The 6142-nt window shown below is 32.1% G+C and overlaps 1 non-coding gene across 1 annotated transcript; it reads right to left on the bottom strand.

Moving 5' to 3' along the window:
• Positions 1 to 5397: 5397 nt before the first annotated feature.
• Positions 5398 to 5469, bottom strand: TRNAP-AGG. The gene has a single exon. It is a non-coding gene; the product is annotated as a tRNA-Pro (tRNA).
• Positions 5470 to 6142: the final 673 nt, after the last annotated feature.

Here is a 6142-nt window from a genome sequence, read left to right as displayed (position 1 = left end):
ACTCCTTCCTCCAACAGACTGCACAAGTGGACTCTCCATCGACATACTTTTATTATGACACACTTAGAAGACTGCTACTTCTAGTTTTCACTAGTTTAAGGCATGTCTCTGATACCAAATTGTTAGGAAAAAAAAAAAGAAAATTGGAAAGATCAGAAGAATTGGGAGAAATCTCTCATGCAATTGAAGAATGATTAAATCAAATCTAATTCAAATAACTAGATCAAATCTAATCCAAATAACTCAATCAAATCTAATCCTAACATTTACCATATCTATTTGGTATCATATTTATGTCTCGTATCTATATCTCATTTTTATTTTTGTGACTCTGAGATATTTTGATTTTATAAATAGATATCTTCACGAAAATAAGTTTAATTTATGTTGAGATGGAGAACAAAAATTTACACTTAAAGGACGTTGATACTTGGGACTTTGATTCCTCTTAGTGTGAAGCTTGCATCTTGCAATTACTTGGGTAGATTATGTGTTTCACTTAAAATTCACTCAAGAGAAAATAATCAAATAACGAACCATATTTGAGAGAGGATAATATATATTTTTTTTTAATCTTTGGGAAACAAGAAAGAATAAAAATTAAAACATGGCATGAATGACATCTTCTTGAATCTTTGTTTTGTTCTCCTAAATGTATATAAAAAAAATCTTATATATTTTTAGATATAATTTAAGATTACCTATTTAATAAAACTCCATCCAAACTTCTACTCATAAATTTAATTATTGTTTGTATACAATTGTTAATATGTAAGAAAATACACGTACGAAATGTTTATACTATTGGTAGTACACTAGTCTCGGTTGTTTGACTAAAACAATGCAACCATTGTCCAAACGAAAGAAATTGATTCGAAGCTATCTCCTAATAGAGGGAGGCTCAATTAGACTTTGTTGTAAGATTTGACCCTATAAATTTGAATAGCGTTCTCCAACTATAATTATTGAACTCTAAAGTATTCACGAGCAAAGTAAGTTTGTTGAAATTATCTATAAAAGTGTTCCAAAGTGAGTCGTGGAGAAGATTTGCCTTAAAATCTAGTTCCAATTAAGGATGTCAATGATGAAGAGAGGTTTGCCGTGGAAAATTTCAGAGGTGGTAGATATAGATATTGCAATTGTGAAGAAGTTCCGTCATATGCATGGGACGCTACCGCCATCCTATAAGCTCTTATCTTTTGAGGAATTCATCAAATTCCCTCTCCACAAGTAGTATTATCTCTTTTAAGGAATTCATCAAATTCCGTTTACAAGTCCTCTCTCTATATGTGCTTGTGGGACATTACTTAGCCATAATGATATAATAATTCTTATATAAGTATCTTTTCTTTTTCACGTTAAATTAATTCATACTTAAAAAAATAATTTCTCCCTTTTGGAGATGCGGGGTATTGATCCCCGTACCTCTCGCTTATGTGCTTGTGGGACATTACTTAGCCATAATGATATAATAATTCTTATATAAGTATCTTTTCTTTTTCACGTTAAATTAATTCATACTTAAAAAAATAATTTCTCCCTTTTGGAGATGCGGGGTATTGATCCCCGTACCTCTCGCTTATGTGCTTGTGGGACATTACTTAGCCATAATGATATAATAATTCTTATATAAGTATCTTTTCTTTTTCACGTTAAATTAATTCATACTTAAAAAAATAATTTCTCCCTTTTGGAGATGCGGGGTATTGATCCCCGTACCTCTCGCTTATGTGCTTGTGGGACATTACTTAGCCATAATGATATAATAATTCTTATATAAGTATCTTTTCTTTTTCACGTTAAATTAATTCATACTTAAAAAAATAATTTCTCCCTTTTGGAGATGCGGGGTATTGATCCCCGTTACCTCTCGCATGCTAAGCGAATGCTCTACCATCTGAGCTACATCCCCACAATTTTTGCATCACAAAATCCTAAATTAATAATTTCTCCCTTTTGGAGATGCGGGGTATTGATCCCCATACCTCTCGCATGCAAAGCAAGCACCCTACCATCCGGCCTACATCCCCGTGATTGTTACACCATAAAACCCTAAATGTCCCATCATTAATAATAGTGAAAATAAAAACATATCAAAATATTAATAACAAATAGTTTGGTTTGGTGATGCGGGGCATCAATAATTGTGAAAATGAAAAAATATAATAACAAATTAAATATTTCTTTTGGAGAGGCGGGTTATCAATCCCCGTACAACTCGCATGCAAAGCGAGCGCTCTACCATCTAAAGCTATATCTCTATAATTTTTACGTCACGAAACCCTAAACGTCTCGTCATGAATAATAGTGAAAATGAAAAAATATCGCTACTCATTATGTCATAAATAAGAAAATATTGAATAGAAATAAAATTGTAATAACGAGTAGTTTCTTTTGGAGATGCGAGGTATCGATCCCCGTATCTCTCGCATCACAATTTTACATCAAAAAACTCTAAACTTCTCATCATCAATGATATTGAAAATGAAAAACTATCCCCGCTCATTATGTCGTAAATAAGGAAAAATTTAAAAGAACTAATATACTTAGTAATCGTTTCTTTTGTTGATGCATGGTACCGATCCCAGTACTTATCACATGCGATGCAAACGCTCAACCATCTAAGCTAGATCCTCAAGATTCTTACATCATAAAATCCTAAACATCTCGTCATCAACAATAGTGAAAATAAAAAATAATGCTATTCATTATGTCATAAATAAGGAAAAATTGAATAGAAATAAAATAGTAATAACGAATAGTTTCTTTTGGAGGTATGGGGTATCGATCCGATCCCCGTACCAATCGCATGCCAAGCAAGAAATCTACCATCTAAGCTACATTCCCACAATACTTATATGAGAAAACCCTAAATGTCTTTTGGAGGTATGGGGTATCGATCCGATCCCCGTACCAATCGCATGCCAAGCAAGAAATCTACCATCTAAGCTACATTCCCACAATACTTATATCAGAAAACCCTAAATGTCTTTTGGAGGTATGGGGTATCGATCCGATCCCCGTACCAATCGCATGCCAAGCAAGAAATCTACCATCTAAGCTACATTCCCACAATACTTATATCAGAAAACCCTAAATGTCCTGTCATCAAGTGAAAATGAAAAAATATCTCCGCTAATTATGTCATAAATAAGGAAAGGTTGAATAGAAGTAGAATATTAATAACCAAAAGTTTCTTTTGGAGATGCAGGATATCCCCTTACCTCTCGCATGCTAAATGAGATCTACCATCTAAGCTACATCCCCACAATTGTTGCATCATAAAATCCTAAATTTTCCATCATCAATAATATTGAAAATGAAGAAAATCTAGAGATGCAGGGTATCGATCCCCATACCTCTCGCATGCAAAGCGAGTGCTCTACCATCTAAGCTATATCCCCAAAATTCTTATGTCACAAAGTCCTAAACATCTCGTCATCAGTAATAGTGAAAATGAAAAACTATCCCGGCTCATTATGTCCTAAATAAGAAAAAATTGAAAAAAAATATAATTAGTAATCGATTCAATCGGAGATGCAAGGTATTGATCCCCGTACTTTCCACATGGGAAATGAACGCTCTACCATTTGAACTACATCCCTACAATTCTTACATCAAAAAACCCTAAACGTCCCTTCATCAATAATTGTGAAAATGAAAAAGTATCTCTGCATATTATGTCATAAATAAGGAAATATTGAATAGAAATAAAATATTAATAATAAATAGTTTCTTTTGGAGATGCGAGGTATCGATCCTCGTACTTCTCGTATGCTAAACCGTACCTCTCGCATCCTAAGCGAAGCTACATCCCCACAATTCTTGCATCACAAAACCCTAAATTTTCCATCATCAATAATAGTGGAAATGAAGAAATATCGCTACTCAACCTGTAATGAATAAGGAAAAATTGAAAAGAAATAATTTTCAATAATATATTTAATAACATAGTTTTATTTTGGAGATGCGTGGTATCTATCCCCGTACCTCTCGCATGCAAATCAAGCGGTCTACCATTTGAGCTACATCCCCACGATTCTTATGTTACAAAATCCTAAACGTCTCGTCATCAATAATAGTGACATGAAAAACTATCCCTACTCATTATGTCGTAAATAAGAAAAAATTGAAAAGAAATAATATATTTAGTGATCGATTCATTTGGAGATGCAAGGTATAAACCCCGTACTTTCCACATCAGAAGTGAGCGCTCTACTATCTGAATTACATCCCCACGATTAGAAAAAAAATATCTACGCTCATTATTTCATAAATAAGGAAAGATGGAATAATATATTTAGTGATAATGAAAAAATATCTCCGCTCATTATTTCATATGTTTAGTGATCTATTCATTTGGAGATGCAAGGTATCGATCTCCATACTTTGTGAAAATGAAAAATATCTCCGCTCATTATTTCATAAATAAGGAAAGATGTAATAGAAATAAAGTATTAATAACATAGTTTACATATGTGTCACTTGTGTTATTTTAATGTATTTATTTACTTGGTAAATGTTTCATACCACTAGACTAAATGCCTTTGTTATACCACTTGAAACGTATGTATAAAGCCTTGGGATGGGATGTTAAGAAAGACTATGAGTATTAAGAGCATGGTGGTAAGTATAAAATGTCGAATATGAAGTTAGGTTGATTTCGAATATAAAGTCCTTAGATAAGAAGAGATTTAGACATAGGGGCATTTCAAGAATTGAACTCAAAACCTCTTGCACCCCAGTGAGAATCATACCACTAAACCAAATGCCTTTTCTTGAACACCCAATATTTTTAGCTTCTACTCAAATATATTTTTCTCTTAGTAGTTGGAGGGCTATAAAACGAAAAGTTGAATTGTTATAATATACAAGGGTTATCAAATAAACCAACAACCCAACAAAAGAAACAAACTATAACATATGCCCTTATAATATACAAGGGTTATAATTTTGAGACTTGAACTCGAGACCTCTTGCACCCAAAGCAAGAATTATACCACTATAACATATGCCCTTATAATGGACCATATATTAAGTTGTTAATGGAATGTATCATCATTATTTCATTTATTTTCTTTGTTAATGAAATCCATGAGCAATAATTATTATATCTTTTAGATCTAGACCGCTGTTAAATTATTTACATAGGGTTTACGATAATTACTGTAGAGAGAAAAAAAAAAGAATAGAAGTAGTGTAAAAAGATAATTACTGTAGAAAGAAAGATAGTTATGTAGAAAGAAGAAAAAAAAAAGTAGTATGTAGAGAGAAGAAAAAAGAATAGAAGTAGTGTAAAAAGATAATTACTGTAGAAAGATAATTAATGTAGAAAAGAGATGAAAAAAGAATAAGTACTTGCTTTCTCTGAGGCTCATCTTTTGATGAATGAACATAGGGGCATTTCAAGAATTGAACTTGGGACCTCTCGCACCCTAAGCAAGAATCATACCACTAGACCAAATGCCCTTTATAAAAAAATGCAACATTTTTAATTCCAACTCAAGTGCAACTCATGCTTCATTAAAGACAGATAAACTTTAGTTAAGTAGCTGGAACTTTAAATTACTTCATGTGGAGCTTCAATTACTCTATGTTAGCTACTATCTTTAGGATTTACTAATTGGACACGAGTTCTTGGATTTAGGGGATTGTTTTATGTAATTTTCAACTACAACTTATGTTTTCAAATTTTTAGGTCATAATTTAGGTAGTGGTTGTATATTATGGATGAACACTAGAGTTTCTATCCCGTTCACCACAACTACTCTATTTTTTGTTTGAAGGCTATAATTGTCATCTATGTTGTATGGCAATAAAATTTGTTTAGATGAAATTTTAGTTAAAGTTGCATATTTTACTTCTTGCCAGTAAAAAATTTGTTTCTTAGCATAATATGAATTTAGTTGCAGAGTTATTACGAATAAGATGGAGAAAGAAATTTTCTTTAAAATAATAAACAGACCCAAGTTCATCTTTGTTGTTGTCTAATTCTGATTTTGCAAAAAGCTTAACTAATATGAAATATCAAGGTAAATCAAGAATATATCCTACACGTCATTCAAGATGACAATAAAATAGAGTTAAATTGAACGCAGTTTTAGTTTCATGTTAGTAGGTTCAAGATGAAGCATAATTGTAT

This window comes from Cucurbita moschata, unplaced genomic scaffold, assembly GCF_002738365.1.
Source record: "Cucurbita moschata cultivar Rifu unplaced genomic scaffold, Cmos_1.0 Cmo_Scf00132, whole genome shotgun sequence".
In the NCBI taxonomy this organism is placed as follows: domain Eukaryota; kingdom Viridiplantae; phylum Streptophyta; class Magnoliopsida; order Cucurbitales; family Cucurbitaceae; genus Cucurbita; species Cucurbita moschata.
Note: the sequence above shows the minus strand (reverse complement) of the source record. Positions and strands in the feature narration are given on the sequence as shown.